Source organism: Misgurnus anguillicaudatus, chromosome 7, assembly GCF_027580225.2.
Source record: "Misgurnus anguillicaudatus chromosome 7, ASM2758022v2, whole genome shotgun sequence".
Lineage (NCBI taxonomy): Eukaryota > Metazoa > Chordata > Actinopteri > Cypriniformes > Cobitidae > Misgurnus > Misgurnus anguillicaudatus.
Genome location: NC_073343.2, coordinates 16,394,028 through 16,413,773, shown reverse-complemented (window position 1 = coordinate 16,413,773; position 19,746 = coordinate 16,394,028). Strand labels below are relative to the sequence as shown.

General features: G+C 37.3%; 1 protein-coding gene and 1 long non-coding RNA gene across 2 annotated transcripts in view; one reads left to right on the top strand and one right to left on the bottom strand.

Moving 5' to 3' along the window:
* LOC141349226 (molybdenum cofactor biosynthesis protein 1-like) overlaps nt 1-19,746 on the top strand; it is a 178,251-nt gene that overhangs the window by 58,376 nt on the left and 100,129 nt on the right. The window lies entirely within an intron of this gene.
* LOC129439727 (uncharacterized) lies at nt 803-2,407 on the bottom strand. Its single transcript, XR_012370524.1, has 3 exons — nt 2,308-2,407; nt 1,877-2,191; nt 803-1,738 (listed from the first exon to the last, which is right to left on the bottom strand). It is a non-coding gene; the product is annotated as an uncharacterized lncRNA (long non-coding RNA).

Genomic DNA, 19,746 nt, shown 5'->3' with positions numbered 1-19,746 from the left:
CTGTTTCGTCTGAAAACAGATAAAACAGTCTCACCTTCTGCCTCAAGTTTCTATTACCAACGTTCTTCTCTTCCACGGGAATAATGTAAGTTTCCTTGCAAACAGATTCGACTATTAATGTCTTGCAGTCGCATATAAGTAGTATTCAGTATTTAGCCTTTTGTTTTTTGAATATCTTATCATTTAATGTGAAACTTTGTGAGTGTCGATCTAAAGCACAGAAGATTGACTGACAGCTGAGCGGACAGCTGAGCGGTCAGCAGCGCGCTGCGCTTATAGCCTATATTCTGCATAACTAATGACCAGATAAGTTGATAATAGAAGTACAGTGATTCCAAATGAATTTTCCAAAAAAACTCGTAATATGTTAAATCAAACGTTTAATAATGTCTTTTCTCGCAGCCCTGCGCTGTGTTGGTGTAGATATGCGCCGGTGAACATCATATGCGTGATGACCTTGCACCTTAAATTACCCTAAATTTATAGTCATAAAGATAAAAGTAAAACAACATTCGAAACTTCAAATGATGTATTTTTATTTGTGTAAACTCACAATAAGGAGAAAACATTGTGCTTATTTATAATCATTAAAAACATGACGTGCTTTCTGCTGCTTTGGTTTTAGAGCGCGTCACAAAAAAAGAACAGAAACTTTTTTATTCGTTTTGTCAATTTAATAATTTAATAATTATTTAAGTGCAACATATTTCGTATAGGCTTATTTATTTTATTATTATTTCTCAAAACAGAGACGTAGCTTAATCATCCTCTGTTGATTTAAATCTATATGTGCATGAAACTAAACCCATGGAGGAAATTATGATATTTTAGGAGATTTATTTATAAATGAGTGAACAACGCGAATCCAGAAAGGAATTTATTTCTAGACAGCCAGTCTGGCAGAGCGGACATTTCGGTAGCTTTTTTGCGAGCTGCCGCCGTGGGTTTTGTCTAGAAGGTATACAGCAAATGCCAAAAAGTTAAGGATTAGATTTGGAGGTAGGATTATTAGGATGAAAACAGCGGTTCTGGCTAAATTAGATACAAATACATCCTACAATCGTGTGAAATTTTGTGTTTAAAGTTGGGTTTGCTTGAAGGATTAGGATAAAACAGTGCTCATCCAACGAGATTTCGTTTGCTGTATCCCTTCTATCCACAACCGCAGGCGTGGCGGGGATGTTTTAGGAGTGGCGGGCCGCCACGGTTGAATGTATATAGCGGAAACACTGACCTTTGCAAAACCTTTTTATTAAAGTGCATCACATTTAATATTTACATTGATACACACAACACTTTGCATTTCACACTTCTTATTTAAATACCTCAGCTACAATTAGAAACAGAATACAGTATGGAATAATGAAAGTTATCTTATACCACAGCGCAGGGACATGAAAACCACTTTTATAAGGTCTTTAATAAATCAAATGAGTTAAAAAAAATTAACCACCCTACTCAAAACCTGAACATTAAAATACACTGCAATTACCTTACTGGCAGGCAGAAATGCTTATCCTTCACAATACTAAAGATTTTTCCATAACAAAACAGACATTTCAATTCAAAAGACGTTTCATTTTTCTTAAATACGTTCCAACCTGGTATTAGTTCTGTAGTTGTTTTACTCATGATGTAGTGGAAGGCTGCATCAGTGGATGCAACTTCTGTTCCCAACGAAGAGCAGGCAGGGCTGTGCTGATTCATCCCCCTCAAAGCATGGATTGATGCTCATCACCTAAGTGTTTTAAAAGAGTATATTTGATGAATGTATTTGATGTGTATTTATGAACTTGTATGCTTTTACATGGGGTGAACAATGCAACCAAACTAACTGCTGAATAAATAACTAGAACAAAATACCAAAAAAACTTACACAGCACAATCAGTAGCTTCAGATGCACATTGACCCTCTCCAGTCTTTCTTCCTTTCACAAATGAAGGCAAGAGGTGAATGAGCCAGGGAAGAGCTGCCACATAACTGTCCCGTCCTAGCAAAACAGAATTTAAACACCATGAGTATACAGTTAAACTTTAAAACCGTAAAAGTAACAAACCCATTTACACTTACCATATTAAACTCCTGTTGACCAGACAGAGGGTCATCCATATCTTCATCAGGATGTAGTCTGCAATTATCCTTTAATTGTTGTATGTTGGCTATTTTGCAATATATCACCTCAGCATATTTCTGCAGATTTTCAAAGACAAAAAGAGTCAAGAAAATACCAAAAAGGGTGCAGTTTTAACCGTTTTTTGAATCAAAACCATCTCAGTATAATACTGTTAGAGACTGTGTGTACTCACATAACTAGTTGGTAAGCTCTTATCCTCCAAACTGGGTTAAGGAATAACAGTTCCAGAATTCATGGGTATGCCGTATTCAGATATAGTCAGGTAGGGTCCTATCACAAAAAAATGACAATAAAGACTCTGAAAACTCAACATTCTTTTTACATTAAAAACAGCACTCAAGACAATATGAATATTCATTTATACATTTTCAAAATAGTAATCAATTTGATTGCTATTTAATATGATACCAATAGCAAAACGATGTATGAGAAGATAATATATTTTTATTAAAGTTGGCAGCAGGTCATGAGACTTTCTTGCCAGATTAATAACCATAATATGTACAAAACTACATATACTAAAAAGATTGGTTAACTGTTCAATTATGTCAAATAAAATTATTTATATATATAAATATATAAACTTACCTTCTGTAATGAATTTATAAGTATTAGCAGCCGTTTAATTCATCCATGTCAGGTCTTCTTTAATAAACAGCATCTCTTCTGAATGATGTGAAGCACTCAGTGTGTACTTTCACCAAACTAGCATCTATAATGACAGAAAAACAAATGTTCGCCATACACGTTTTACACTTTCGTATGTATTTGCCATTTGCATCTGTCTGACATCTAGCGCCACGAAAAGCTTACAACACACAATGCATCCAATCCAGCAATCTGTGCATACAAATGATGATATATTCTGAGGTATAATCAATTGTTAGTGGCGATATTTTCCCTGTTTGCATACATCTTAGAAAAACACACGACGATGCGGTTGCGGTTTTCTCCGTGTTTTTCAGTAATTTGAATAATTAACCAATATCCGTGCACTTACGTGCATGTAAACGACCTCGTTAACTCACGGTATCTAGTCTATATGATTACCTCATAACGAGCATCATATGGTGAATAAACGAGCTTTCATTTAACTTAATTTCACACCTTCAATTTGTAGTGCATGTCACGTTTTATCATGGTTCAATTCTTTCGTTCATATCTCCTGTTAATGTTATCCTTCTTGGTTAAGACTTTTAGCTAGCAGTTTAACTATATACTAAACTAACAAGGGAACAACGTAACACAAGGTAGCTCTGATTAAACTGAACCAAATAATGAACAAAGTGGAAATAAAATGGGAAAAATCTCTTATTTAGTTTTTTTGGCATATGGCTGCGTAGAGTCAGACAGAGAAATAACAGTTTAATTTAGCTAAACCATGTGAATACTATGAGACTTACCTGCTCTCTTCAGTCCTCCTTTGAAAGAAAATGGCGGTAAAATCCCTGACAGGATATGACTGACAGGTATTTAACTCCATCCCTGAAAATTTAACACTGGTGATTTTGCTGTGAACTATGATGTAGATGACATTAAACTCTTTCTTAGAGCCGCCAAAAATAAGAGAGGGGTACATGTAAATCAGTTCTTTTCTGACAATGAGCAGTTTGTAAATAAAACTACACTGTTTATGTCAGAGGGTTTATTTACAAAGAGGTGTACAGATTGAAGAAAATAGAAATGAGGAAGCTCACTGCTGACAATACTAATGATGGAGAAGACAAAGTTTAGTTTTTTAGCCTTCGATGTGATATATTCACGTAGAATGGTGTTCTTTTTATTTCTTTTTCTTTTTCTGAATATGTGTGAAGTTAATATTGCAACGATGAATGTTAACGGAGCCAGAGAAATGAAAAAAGAGCAGAAATGTTTGAGTTGATTAAACAAAGAAAAATTGATGTCTGTTTGATGCAAGAGACGCATAGTGATTTAAGTAATGCTGTTGATTGGGCAAGAGAGTGGAATGGGGTCTCTGTCCTGAGTCATAATACTTCATTCAGCGGAGGAGTTGTCATTCTTTTCGCTATAAAATTTTACTCCATCCTCTTATCAGGTGGATGAAATAGTAAAGGGAAGACTTTTAAGAGTAAGAGCCACTTTTGATAATTTTTCCTTTGTTTTTATTTGTGTATATATTCCAACGTCAGGAGTGGAAAGAGTTTTATTTTTAAACTCATTATGTTCCACATTACAGAATGTTTGTGGTGATGATTACTTTTTTCTGGGTGGAGATTTTAATTGTACAATGTCAAATCTGGACAGGAACCACGTTGAGCCTCATATGCCTTCTCGAAATCGTTTAATCCAACTCATTAAGACGCATGAGTTATGTGATATTTGGAGGCAATTTAATGGGACACAGAGACAGTATACGTGGACTCATGTGCGTGATAACATGATTTCTCTTGCTAGACTGGATCATTTTTATTGTTTTAAGCACCAATGTAATATTGTAAGGAGATGTATGATCACTCCATTGGGTTTCTCTGATCATAGCATGGTACAGTGTTTTGTGTTTGTTAATTCTATAAAGCCAAGGAGTGCATATTGGCAGTTTTAATATTTTAAGGACACATTTACATTGTTTTGGTCAGATTTTAGGAACACAAAAGCCTCATTTAAGTCGTTGGCAGTGGTGGGATTATGGCAAAGCCCAAATAAAACAATTTTGTGTACAGTATACGCAAAACGTCACTAGAGAGACTAATTTTAATATGAACATCTTGGAGACTGAAATTTTAAATTTGCAAAAATTGGTTGAACAAACTGGTGATCGCAATTTTGTAGACGTATTGGCAAACAAAAAGACCCAGTTAGCTGATTTGCTGGGAACTAAGACGCAAGGGGCTCTGGTCAGGTCACGGTTCCAGAGGGTAAACCAGATGGATGCTCCATCAAAATTCTTTTTTAATTTAGAAAAGAAAAATGGGCAGAGTGGGGCAATTCATGCCTTAAGCTCTGAATTTGGCACTTTTTTAACAGACCCTGCAGACATTCGAAGGAGAGCGGCTTTTTTTAATGAAAATTTATATCAAGATGAGATTGGGGATAATTTTAAAGATGATAGTACTTTTTTTGATGATTTGCCTCAGCTGTCGCAAGAAGGCAACACCGAAATCTCAGGTGATTTGAGAATGGAGGAAGTGTATAAAGCCTTACAAGGCATGGAGTCTGGGAAGGCTCCAGGACTCGACGGATTACCAGTTGACTTTTACAAGTCTTTCTGGTCAGTACTGTGCAAAGATTTGCTGGATGTACTGAGTGAGAGTTTGGCGGAAGGCCAACTACCTTTGAGATGCCGTAGAGCAGTGCTAACCCTCCTCCCGAAGAAAGGCGACCTAATAGATATTAGGTGTTGGCGACCTGTTTCGTTACTTTGTACCGACTATAAACTGCTCTCCAAAGCATTGGCCAATAGGTTGGCAGGGGTAATGGAGTGTGTAGTCCATACTGATCAGACTTATTGCATTCCCGGTAGATCGATTTTTGATTGTTTATTTGATTAGAGATCTGTTTGATATCTCCAAGATGCTTAAAACCTGTTAACCCTCTTTCCATTTTCTGAACCCCCCCACAAAAACTGTCATAGCCAAACTAAAATAGATACAGTTTATGAAGTCTTTGCACTAAAAGCATAAGTTTAGTCTCATTTGAAAGCAGACACTTGGAAGTTTATTAAGAGGTGAAAATTAGTTACTGTCATAATGAAAAAGGTTGTTATAGAGAGCTTAAATTATACTTTTTTATTAACTCCATCAAACATGTATGAAATATTGTTATGAAAATCTAAATGAAACTGGCCTTGGAGCAATCTAGAAATGCTCTGCAGATAAAGCCACAGGTCTGACCATGTTCTGTTTTAAATCTGAAGATGATACCTCTAAAACTCTGTATTTTATGAAATGTTTTTTAGACCCATGTCACAGGGGCGTAGCCAGTAATGGCCCGCCCACATAACTCCCTGGCCCGCCCAGGCAAGTTTAATCAAAATACATTTTTTGTTTATTTTTATTATTCAAATGTATTTAAGAAAATATATTAATATAATCCGGATTTATTGTTGACCGGTGTGTGTATAAAATAAAATGGAGTTGTTAAAGCAAGTTGTAGGAAGCCTCCGGAACGTAATTGGTTGCTAGGGTTTCTGGCAGGTAGACTCTGTGGGGAGCGACGGGCTCTGGCAGCCAGCCAGCTAACTTTGCTAACTGCTTTTTTAGCTAATATTAAGATTGCCACAATGGCTAAAGTTTCTTTAATGTGTTATTTAAAAAAGCAAGAGTTGAGGAAGACGATACGCCACTGCCTCCATCTGCCGAGTCCTACCAGCCCAGTTCTTCAGACTCATCAACCCACAAGGCGGCTAGTCAGGCGCGCTGGTGGCGCCGGTTGCCGCTTGCTCCCTGGCGGCAGTTCCAGTGCGCTCTCCCGGTCAGACTGGCGTCTCAATAAATGGAAGTATTTATTGCCAGCAATGTCATTCAGGGGGCGCATCTTAATCATTAACAACTTGGTTGCGTCCTCATTATGGCATAAATTGATGTGTGTTGACCCTCCTATTTATTTGATAACAAAGATTCAAGCTTTATTGGTTGATTTTTTTGGGATAAGATGCACTGGGTCCCACAGAGCATTTTATTTTTACCCAAAGAGAATGGTGGACATGGCTTAATACATCTACAAAGCAGATTAGCAACTTTCCGGTTGCAGTTTGTTCAAAGGTTGCTAATGGGTTCAAGTAGCTTAAAATGGTGTGCTGCTGCTTATGTGGTTTTACGTAAGACAGAAAGCTTGGGATTGGATAGAACTATTTTTCTAATGGACCCTTTGAAGTTGAACTTTTCTACCTTGCCAGTATTTTACAGGAACACTCTTAAAGTTTGGAGTCTTTTTGACTTTAAACAAACAGATAAATTGAAATCTCTCCATTGGCTCCTACAAGAACCGTTAATTCATGGATCACGTTTGGATTTATCTGAAAATGCTTATTTCCCGGGACTCAATAAGGCACTCATTGAAAATAAAATCATCACCTTGGGCCACTTATTGGATATATCCAGACCTGATTTTAAGAATGAAGAGGCGGTAGCCCAATGTTTGAAGATTAGATCAACCCGCTTAGTTGCACAGCTTCTGTCAAAGTGGCAGTCAGCACTCATGTCATCAGAAAGGACTTTGCTGAAAGAACTTTGTGCTGGATTTGTGAAAGACAACCTTATGGACTCCTTTCCTGATTTGTTTATCTCATTGGACTTGGTAGGTTTTTCTGGTGTTTTTTTGGATTCTGTTGAATTTGAGAATGTGGATTTTTTTTCTTGTGCTGGAAAAACACTTTATAAGCATTGTGTGATTGTTTTTAACAAAAAGGCTTTAAATATGAAAGTTGATACTCCTTGGCGCGCTTTTTTAATTTGGATGCAGATATGAAACCTGAGTGGAGGGCATTGTACAAACCACCGTTGGCCAAAAAGATAGGTGATTTACAGTGGAGGGTGATACACTGTGCTATTGCTGTGAATACTTTTATTTCAATTCTGAATCTTGATGTTAATGTTGCTTGTCCCTTTTGTGCCGAGAGAGAGAGAGACCCTCTTTCATGTGTTTTTGCTTTGTTCCAGATTACAACCTTTGTTTAATCTGGTGGGGAATATTTTTGGCAGGTGCAAGGAAGTGCTCTCTCAGGAAGTTTTTATTCTAGGTTTTAAGTATGTGGCGAAAAGAAAATATCTATGCCAGATGCTAAACTTTGTCTTGGGCCAGGATAAAATGGCGGTCTACATGAGTAGGAAGAAGAAAATTGAGCAAAATTTGAGTCAAGATATTAATGTTATATTTTCGAACATGGTGCAATCAAGGATTTTGATTGATTTTAATTATTATAAGCTGGTGGACGATTTTGTCACTTTTGAAAACATTTGGGGGCGGTTTCCCGGACCAGGATTAGCTTAATCCAGGACTAGGCCTTAGTTTAATTAGGAAATATAACTAGTTTTAAACAACATGCCTTACTAAAAACATTACCTGTGTGCATCTTGAAGTAAAACAAAGGGCCCTGATGTATTTTAAGATCTGTAAGTGAAAGTTGTTTTCAGTTTGGAGAGCTCTTAATTAATAATTAATTAGTTACATTTATATAGCGCTTTTCTCAGTACTCAAAGCGCTTTACATATGAATGGGGGAATCTCCTCAACCACCACCAATGTGCAGCATCCACCTGGATGATGCGACGGCAGCCATATTGCGCCAGAACGCCCACCACACACCAGCTTATTAGTGGAGAGGAGACAGAGTGATATAGCCAATGATTAGTATCTATGGGGGATGATTAGTAGGCCAATGGGCAAGTTTGGCCAGGATGCCGGGGCACACCCCTACTCTTTTCGAATAACATCCTGGGATTTTTAACGACCACAGAGAGTCAGGACCTCGGTTTAACGTCTCATCCGAAAGACGGTGCTTTTTGACAGTATAGTGTCCCTGTCACTATACTGGGGTGTTAGGACCCAGACAGACCACAGGATGAGCACCCCCTGCTGGTCTCACTAACACCTCTACCAACCTGGATTTCCAGGTCTCCCATCCAAGTACTGACCAGACTCCATACTTAGCTTCAGTGGGCAAGCTGTCTTGGGCTACAGGGTGATATGGCTGCTGGCCTGCTCTTAAAGCAAAAAAGTGTTTAAGTCTAGGACTAGTCTAATCCCTGTCCGGGAAACCGCCCCTTGGTGTTGTGATGAGGCGTTATGTTGCCTAATTGAGGGTAATTTGGTTTTTACTTTTTCAGTGTGAATTTTTTATAAGTCACATTGGTGCTTATTGTATTTTAGGTTTGTGATATGGTTTTGTATGTAATAAAGCGATGTTAAAATTCAAATTCTCTCTCTCTCTCTCTCTCTCTCTCTCTCTCTCTCTCTCTATCTCTCTCTCTCTCTCTCTCTCTATCTCTTTAAGAATTATAGAAGGTTTTGTTAGGGTATTTAAAGCATCCCTTCCTCGATCGATTGACAATTTTGTAAATCATGTTTTAAAAAATGGTGTTGTCTTGCAGACTTTTCCGCAGTTAAAAGTGTTTCCCAAAATGTATGGAATTGATGAAAATATTGATTGTGTGTCCTTACTAAAGGGTTATGGTGAATTGGTGTTTGAATGTATTGAGAAAAAGAAATTGTATCATATATGTGTTAAAACCTTATTTTTGAATCAACTGAAAGGAAAAATTGATACTAAATGGAGATCTCATTTTATCTGATGAACTTTCTCCATCTTGGAGACTTTTGTATAAATCTCCCATCCCCAAGAGATGTGGATACCTCCAGTGGAGGTTGATTCATTGTATTATTGCTTCTAATCGGTTCATTGCGAAGGTGAATGAGAATGTTACATCAAACTATCCCTTTTGTGGTGCTTCAGACACTGTTTTTCATATGTTTTGTGATTGCTCCAGACTTGTACCTCTTTTTGTATTATTAAGAGAAATAATTACAAGGTTGGGGTTTCTGTATACTAATAGCTTATTTATATTGGGATGCCACTACAGTAGATCTACACAAGAGCAGTCTGTTCTCGCTAATTTTGTAATTGGTCAAGCAAAATTAGCAATTCTGAAAACTCATCAGGAGAATAATGCAGGAAAAGATATAGGTTTGGTATCCCTATTTAAGTCCTTAGTGGAATCACGGATTGTTATTGAGTATACTTATTACAAGCATATTGACAATGTGCTTTTCTTTAATTGGAGGTGGGGTGTTAAAGAAGCACTGGTTGTAGTAGGTGATTTTGGAGAATTGATTTTTAATTGGTATTTTTTTTATAATTATTATTAATTATTATTTTTTTTCTGTGGTTAAATGAATGTGTGTTTTTTTTTGTTTATATTTGTACGTGTGTGTACACGGCTAATAGCTATATGAAACATTTTACCTTGATCTAGTGTTGTGGATTAAAAGGTTTTTAAAAGTCAAAGTCTCTCTCTCTCTCTCTCTCTCTCTCTCTCTCTCGTCTACACACTGTTTGTGTTAACCTCACACGCGCACACAGCGTTTATTGCGTTTTGGAAAAGAGCTCCTCAAATATAAAATGAATCTGGCCACTTTAATATTATTGTTCTTTTAACTTAATACAATTATACATACCAAAAGAATCAAGAGCCAAGTTCAAGTGTCCCTCAAATGTCTCAGAGTGAGAAAGTGCTTCCATTAGCAGCCTTAAAAATTCATGTCGGGGGCCACCAAGATCAACAGCCTCTGCAGTTGTTCCCTTGTCATCAGAGAATTAAATTGACATTGTGTGGTTTGGGTTGTATGCATGCCTGATAGCGCTCCGGCGCCACGCCGGATTTCCGGCGTAAAGACGTGTCTGCAAAAAAAAAGTTCGAGTTTGCGTGATCTGAGAGGTGCTTTCACTTTAAACCACACCAGTAGGCCTACTTCAGCCAATCGGTAATAGGGTAGGGGCTGGTCTTGGGTTTTGGCCAATCAGATTGATTCAGCAGTCACTCCAGTCCACGTGCAAATTTGTTTTGTTTTCCCATACACTACGAATGTGTTTCCCACACTGGCAACGCGAAACGTAACCAAAGTCATGGAGTGCAACTTTATGAAGCCAGGAGAAGACACCAAACTTGTCGATAAGGGTATAAAGAATAAATGGCGCTGGTCTTGGATAGAGGAGGTGGGTAGAGACGAAAAGCCCTTTGGAAGCTGGTGTCAAAAACTCCGGCAACCAGGAGCATGTTTCTGCACTTTGTGCGCAAGGAAAATATTATTTGGCACTAGCGGGAAAAAAGTGCTGCCACGGCACGAGTTAGACCCTAGTCATCAAGCAGCTGTCAGAGCAATTAAACACACGTCACAGCAGATATCCGACCCTCAATGACCGATCGCGTGGCTGATTTAAAAATTCGCTTGTGCTCCTTCATTGCCGAGTTTGATCTGTCGTTTACAATCGCTCATCCACTCGTCACTTTGTGTAAGAAATTAGCGGAGGATAAACTCGCTCTGACGCATCTGTCTGTCTCGAGGCAGCATGCGGGTTATCTCATTACACACGGCATCGCGCCAGAATTTAAAAGAAATTTGTCCGACAAGCTGAAGAATACCATGTTTTCACTTAACATTGATGAGGCAACGGACAAAAGCATGGATAAGATTTTAAATGTACTGGTCCGATTTTATGATGAGGATGCAGGCAGTGTGAAAACACAGCACCTTGTCAGCAAAAAGGTTAATTTTGCAAATGCCTCAGCACTAATGTTTTCTGTAGTAAACTGTATTTGCTTATTTTTATTTATTTCTCACTGTTTTTCAGTTCTTGAAGCACTTTAAATTATTGCTAATTTTTGTTCTCTTATAGCAAATTGTTTTGAATAAACAAATTGAGTGTTGTATTACATACAGTTTGTTGCACTGTAACTGCACTGTAAAAAAATTAAAATTAAAGGTGCATATTTTGCAGAAAAATTAATATCTACTTGTTCGTGCCCTTAAGTGAATGGTTAAGCTACTAATCAAATCCTAGTTTACTTTGGAGTATTATAATTCCCACCCACTGACCTTTCTTGGTATGCTATACAAGCAATAAGTATGCAGGTAAGTGACTAGTTAAAAGCAGGGATGGATTAAAGGGATAGTTCACCCAAAAATGAAAATTCTGTCATCATTTACTTAATCTCATTTTGTTGCAGGCCCACATGGATTGCTTTGTTCTGATGAGCACGAGGATGTTTTGGGGGATGTTTGTGGCCAAGCCGTTCATTGACCCCAATCACTTCCTTAGTATTCTTTTTTCCTACCATGGTGGAAGTCAATGGGGTACATGAACAGTTTGGTTACAAACATTACTCAAAATATCTTCGTTTGTGTTCATCAGAATAAAGCAATTTATGGTGGTTTGTAACAACATGAGATTGAGTTGATGATAACAGAATTTTCATTTTTGGGTGAACTATCCCTTTATGAACAGGCCTACCAGGCCCAGGAGCTCTGCTCTACAAAAAGGTGCTATTGGCTTGCATTGGGTTTGTTCGTCTCAGACATGTTTATATATTTATATTCACAAAAGTCACCAGAATCTATCATTTAAGGCTTAAATTATAGATTCTGGTGACTTTTGTGAATATAAATATATAAACATGTCTGACTATTTATCAAAATATTCTCCCAGGGGAGCACACCCCTGGATCCCGCTTGACAATTGTGTTGATCAGGGCATATGTCTTGGCTTAGGGGCCCGCTTACCTCCCAGGGAAAAAAGTTCAGGCTCAGGATTTTTTTCTACTATCACCCCTGTGTATGACATTCGCCGAAACCCTCGAATAGCTCCATCAAGCACTGCAGCACGATTGATGTTGAATTTGGACGTGCCTGTTTGTGTGATCTTTTCGCTAAGTTCTTTTAAAAAAATGACAAATGCAGAAAAAAGCTTCAGAAAATATTGTTTGGACTCCAATCATTTTTCTAATCAGTTAGCTATATCATATAAGACTACTGTAAACAAATGTTCCTAAAACACAGGCTATACTAGGGGTAAAAATACCAAAGTCCAAATGTCCAAAGTTATCTGTTGGACCATTTTTAGTTGCATGACATATAACAAGCACTTATTTTATTCATGAGCTATTTTATTCACGAGTAATACTAAAATAATGAAATCAATGCAATTGTTATGAGCATATCATACTTTTTTTATATAAAGTCAAATTAATCCCATTTTGCAGAATATGCAGGCATTATAAAGCATATACTTACAAACCACCTACCGGTACTTAAACTAGCAGACCTTCATTAGGACTTTGAAAATACTTTCACTTTTCCAGATGACAATGATGTTAAAAGTTCAGAAAAAAAAACTACACTTACGTCTGGTCCTCAATACTGGCCATAATAGCTGTATACAAGTCTTCATCAGATGTGTCATTTCAGGGAACTACACTAACCTTTTCCACTGGTGGCACTTGCGCTACCAACTTTTTCAGTTACTGGCACAAAATATGATTTGGTCGCACATATTTTTTTCAAGTTATATTAAGGCGCTCTGGATAATAATGAACAATAATGAAACTGTGTTGCATACAGATATGCTTTTTATTTTACTTGCCATCTTTTAAACCACATGCCGCCTTGTTTTCTTAAACGTTGCAGTGTTTCCCACAGATCTGAAATTTACTTGTGGTGGTAGCCGGTGAAAAGGGCAATCATTACCTACTGACAAATAATGGTCTACTATACATGTGACGAAGAACTAATAATGTGTGACACAATACTTTGATTTATTGAAAATTAATATTAATTTCACATTATATTTCATTAATCTAACCACCCCAAACTTTCTTTGCCATTAACAAAGCTGACACTGTTTGTCAAAGCAACACGAAAACACTTACTGATATATGAAGCAATTAGACCCCTTTTATCAAACTCAATATATTACAATACTATGTATAGTATATTAATAGACAGTGCAGGTCTATAGATTATAAATGTGACTGATGTTATGACTGATGTTATAATGGTAATAATTTCTATTAGCACTTTGACTGCTTCTGCTCTATCTTTCTATTTCTCTCTTGCCGATTTAAAAAGCTTAATCCACTCATTATTTCAGATTTAAAAGTCTACTTGCTGTCCCGGTGACAGACTTTACATTGCTGTACTCGTTCAGTGCATTGGCTTGACATTAGCACTGCTTTTTTGCTACAATCTCTGTGCAAACTTAATATGTATATGGTTTTAGAAAATATATGGTTTATTAATAATAAGATTATTAAAAAAATGTGAGAAAAAAAAATGCAGCGCGTGGTCGTAACAAGAACCATCGCCATAGAAACCGCACTCGAGCTTTAGCGCAGTAGCGCTCATGGCCGTTTTCCGATCGACTCGGGTTATAAACACAATATTAATCAGACTTGGGACCCAAAGTAATTAAACTAGGACCTAGCCGGACCCAACAGACCATTTAAATTATAAACCCGGAACCATACGGGTCCCGTGTCCTCAGTGAAGAAAGACCTCTGCGCAAGTTCAGAAACATGGAAGACACTGCGCTTGCTTCGCGTCCCACCCAATTCATTGAGAAACAGAGAGCATGCGAACGCACACTCATAGGGAGAGACACGACGTGCTTTCACGCAAAATGAAGCCAATGTGTTGAAGGCTCAGAGCACATTATAAAACGTATTCTTAAAATCCACATTTCTGTTTTAATAAATGCTCATAGTAAATCATAGCATATTGTCTAAAACATTAGGTAGCACATTTGCGACCCATTAAAAATTAGGGTCACAACGGCAGTTCAAAAGGTCGCATATGCGACCATTTTGGTCGCAGTGTAGTTCCCTGTGTCATTTATGAGATTAATGTAAGTACCATAATCATTTTGCCAGCGTCCTGAGATGAGGCTATTTCATTGTGATGAGGATCGGGTGCTTTTTGGGGCATCTTTTTGGTTGTTGGACAAGGTTTGGACTCTTGATGGATGAAAGCTGGAATTTGAGTGGAGTTGAGCTGGAGTTGGAGCCTGGCCGTCTGTCTCTGGCTGTGATAAAATTGATCTTGCCATGGTACAGGACTCTGTTGCCGGTAGCTCTGCTGTTGAGGTTTGACCATTTGCTGAAACACAGGTGTCGTTTTCTGATGTTTTTTTGCAAGACCTTGAGAACTGTTGTGGCCACTCATCTTCCTCATCGTCCACACTGTAAGCTTCTGAATCTGAGGTTTCTTTACTGAAAGACTACAAAAAACAAGTTGCCAGTAGTTTGGAGAAATGTGATACAAACACCACAGTACAAGCATGATATCATTACTCTTTTATTGTCACCTATTTTGACATTAATTGCTGTATGTTAAGTCATTTTAGAGGACAGTAAATCTATACTGCTATACAAGCAGCACACTGACTACTCTAAAATATAACCAAATTTAATTTCTAGTATTTTCCTTTGAGAAGATATACCAAAATATCTTGCAACATTTTAATATCACAAGATCTCATCACACCCCTACTGCTAACAAGCTAATTTGAACAAACTTACCTCACGCCACATGGAATTTTCCCTTTAAATGCCTCATGAATTTTATTCATGACTGTTCTGTAGTCCCAGGTTTTGTCAAATTCAAAAGTACCTAGTATGGGTCCTTTTGCATATAGCTTCTGGGTTGTCCTCTGCTTGACCACGTTGTTCTCTTTGGGGTGTGTCAATAAAACCAGGTCTTTGTTAAAATTTTGATGATATAGTGGTTTTGGCCAAAAAAATGTAAAGAAAGTATAAAATCTCATAAATGCAATATTAATTGTAAAGGTTTACCCATTACATTACTCTCTCTCTCTCTCTCTCTCTCTCTCTCTCTCTCTCTCTCTCTCTCTCTCTGTTGCGCATGTGCGGGGTGAGTGGGGAGCGTGAGTGTTCACGAGCAGAGACTAAATGAAAGTGGTTTTTCTACTGTTTATTCCGTTTAATTTCTTCTTATTTTGAGGATCATCATTTATAAGTAAGAATATAGGAAGTGAAGTGCTTAATTATTTGTTTGGCGCGGCGTCGGGAGGATTGCTGGCGGAGTTGGGATGGCATCGCGGCCTGGCGAGGACGCGCCGGTGCCACCGTCACTATCGCTTCAGCATGGCGTCAGGTGTGAGGTTGAATCGAGTGTGGCAGTGGAGGAAGTTTTAGTATCAATTGGAGAACAAGTTGGATATGAGAACATGTCTTCGGCGTCAAGAATGAACAAAGCTGTGGTAGTGTTCTTAAAGGAGAATTTGGTTAATCGTCTAGTAAGCAGCAGGATTTCGCTAGGTGAACTTTTTGTTGCTATTTCACCGTTAGTTAACCCGACCCGAAAGGTAATAATTTTAAATGTTCCCCCGTTCATCCCTGATGATGAAATTGAGCGTGCACTATTATACTACAGAAAGTTTGCTAGTACGTTAAAAACGATTTCACTGGGGTGCAAAAATACAGCTTTACAACATGTAATATGGTTTAGGATACAGGTGGCAATGTTTCTGAAACAAGCTGAATTGGATGTGTCTTTCAGAGTTTCATATGAAGGGAAGACATACATGGTTTATGCTAGCACAGGTAGTTTAAAATGCTTTGAATGTGGAGATGTTGGACATAAAAGATCTTAATGTCCACATAAGGCGGGTGGTAGCGGTGTTAATACATCGAATCCTGCTGTTGATTCAGAGAACAGAGAATCTCATGTAGAGCAAATGACTCCTAGTGCGATTCGTACTGTGATTCCTAATGTTGATTCAGAGGCCAGAAACGAATCCAACGGAGAGCAAACGACTCTTAATGTAACAAAGGAAAGTGATGGAAGTGATGTTGCATCATGTAGTAGCGTAGGAAATGGAAAACAGACTTTTGACAAGATTACAGAAATAAGAGAAAGTCTTGAATCAGATTGTAAGGAAAGTGAGGATGTTCCGACGAATGAAGTGGTTACTATGGAGATTAACAGTATGCTGGTTTGTCCTGAGATGGCTAGAGAGGAAGATCTAAGGGAGGATGATACTCTTTCGGATATCTCTGAGATTGGGTCTCAAAACATGGAGGAGATGTATTCGTTGGATGAGATTAATGATTTTTTGGATACAACCTTTGGTAAAGTGGTAGAGGTGAAAGATTTTTTCCCAGATGTAGAAAAATTTGTTTATTCAATTAAAGTACTGCAGCGTACAGTGAGTTATGATGCATTGAGCAAACAAAAGAGATTCAGATTAAAGAAATTTCTTACGAAGGTGAGGAAAAATAAAGGGCCGTCTCTAATGAATAAGTAATGGCTAAAAAGCACTGGGTGACTTTTATGTGTTGTCTTTCTGTCCTTCTGTCTCTGTCCACTTTATATCTCAACTTTTTTATGGAGAATTTAAAAGTGGGCTCTTTAAATATAAATGGAGGAAGAGATAGGGGCAAATTGGCAGTAATATCTGAGTTTTTAAATATAAATCGGGTCAATGTTGTATTTTTGCAAGAGACTCATAGCAATGATGATAATGAAATTGAGTGGAATAGATGGTGGGATGGAAATTTGGTATTAAGTCATGGGACAAATAATAGTGCGGGAGTAGCTATATTATTTAAAAAAGGGTTGAATGTCAATATTTTATATACTGAGGAAATTGAAAAAGGAAGGGTACTTTTATTAAAAATACAGTATGGGGGACATGTTTTTGTTCTGGTTAATGTGTATGCCCCAAATAATGGGATAGAAAAAGAATAAGAGTTTTTAATCAATTAGATAAAGCGCTTCAAAATTTTGATGATGATACTTGGTTAGTGTTAGGAGGGGACTGGAACTGTACTATTAATTTTCTAATTGATAGGAATGGTGAAGAGTCACATAGTTACTCTAGTAAATTACTGTCTAACATAATGGGGAAATATGATTTGGTAGATGTGTGGAAAAGAAGGAATATTGGAGTAAGACGATGTACATGGGTGAAAGTAGTAGAAAATCTGGTTAGTGGGGCTAGACTGGATAGGTTTTATTTAAGTAAGTTGGTGGAAAATAGGGTAATGAGTGCATCAATATTGCCGAATGGTTTTTCTGATCATCATTTGATCATTTTTGATTTTAATATTAAGCAAACTTTAAAACCTAGGTATTATTGGCATTTTAATGAAAAAATGCTAAAATATATGCTTTTTGTGATAGTTTTAAGCTGTTTGGGGAGAAATGGAAAGAAAGAAAAAGTGATTTTGAAAGCCTTAGTCAATGGTGGGATGTGGGCAAAGTGCAAATTAGAGAGTTTTGTCAAAATGTTTCTGCTTGTAATTCTGTAAATGTGAAAAAAACTATTCAAAGTTTGCAAAAAGACATTGAGTGTTTGGAAGAGGATTTGATAAATAACAAAAGAGTACAGGACAATAGTAAAATTTTAAATAAGAAAAGGAAAGAACTGGGGACTTTGTTACAAGAACAAGTGAAAGGGGCACTTGTGATATCAAGGATCTGTTCAATTAAAGACATGGACGCTCCAACTTCATATTTTTTTAACTTGGAAAAAAAGACTGTTCAGTATAAACAGATGCATCATCTTCGTTGCCCAAATGGAAATATAACAACAAATCCGACGGAAATGAGGAAGTTGGCGGTGGATTTTTATTCTATGTTGTATAGTGCTGAGGATTGTGATCATGATAGTGCAAAGACTTGCTTAAAGATTTACCACAGTTGGAAAAAAAAAATAAAAAAGATTTGGATGGTATAATTACATATGGAGAATTAACAAAAGCGGTGCAGCAGTTGTCTAGGGGGCGCTCTCCAGGAATTGATGGTTTAACAGCTGAGTTTTATAAACATTTTTGGGGAATATTAGGGGAGGATTTTTATGAAGTTGTATTAGAATGTTTTAAAAATAAACTTCTTCCTGTTAGTTGTAGAAGGGCTGTAATTTCACTGTTACCAAAAAAAGGAGATTTAGGATATTTAAAGAATTGGAGGCCAGTGTCTTTATTATGTTTAGATTATAAAATACTCTCAAAATCTATTGCAAATAAGCTTAAAAATGTTTTAAACATGTTGATTCATAAAGATCAAACATATTGTATACCGAAGCGATCAATAATGGACAATTTTTTTTTTAAGAGATGTGATTGATTGTGGCTGTGTAAATGATTTAAATGTTGGTGTCCTGTCAATAGATCAGGAAAAAGCCTTTGATAGGGTGGACCATGATTATCTTTTCAATGTGTTAAAAAGTTTTGGAATTGGGGATCAATTTATTTCATATGTTAAATTGTTATATTCTGATGTATCAGTGCTAATTAAGGTTGGTGGAGGAATAAGTGCCCCAGTAACAGTAACAAGAGGTATTAGACAGGGTTGTCCTCTTTCTGGACAATTATACAGTCTTGTAATTGAACCATTGTTGTGTAAGTTAAGGAGAAATTTGGGTGGTGTTTTAATTACGGGTATGAAGGAAACTTTTAAAGTGTATATGTCCGCTTATGCGGATGATGTAACTGTTTTAATTTCAGGACAAAATGATATTATAGCCTTGGAAACAAGCATTAGGCAATATGAGATGGCTTCTTCAGCTAGAGTTAATTGGGAGAAAAGTGAGGGGTTTTTAATGGGCAGGTGGAGAGATACCGGACCTCCGAAACTTCCAGGAGGATTGATTTGGGGGAGGGAGGGTGTAAAAGTGTTAGGGGTGTTTTTAGGAAAAGAAAGTTTTAAAATGAAGAATTGGGAGGGAGTGCTGGAGAAGGTTGTAGCTCGATTGTCTAAATGGAAATGGCTATTACCACAATTGTCCTATAGAGGGAGAGTTCTAGTGGTAAACAATCTGGCAGCTTCCACATTGTGGTATAAAGTTATTGTTCTGGAACCACCAAATGACTTGATCTGTAATATACAGAGGACAATTGTGGACTTTTTCTGGAGTGGAGAACACTGGACTCGGGCAGCAGTGCTGTACTTACCAGTATACGAAGGAGGTCAAGGACTGGTGGACGTAAAGAGTCGAATTGTTGTTTTCCGATTACAAGCAGTGCAGAAATTACTCTATCAAGAGGATTTATCATGGACACAGACAGCATGTGCATTCCTGCAGAAGGTTGAAGGTCTTGGATTAGACAAACACCTGTTTTTATTGAAAATTGATGGGT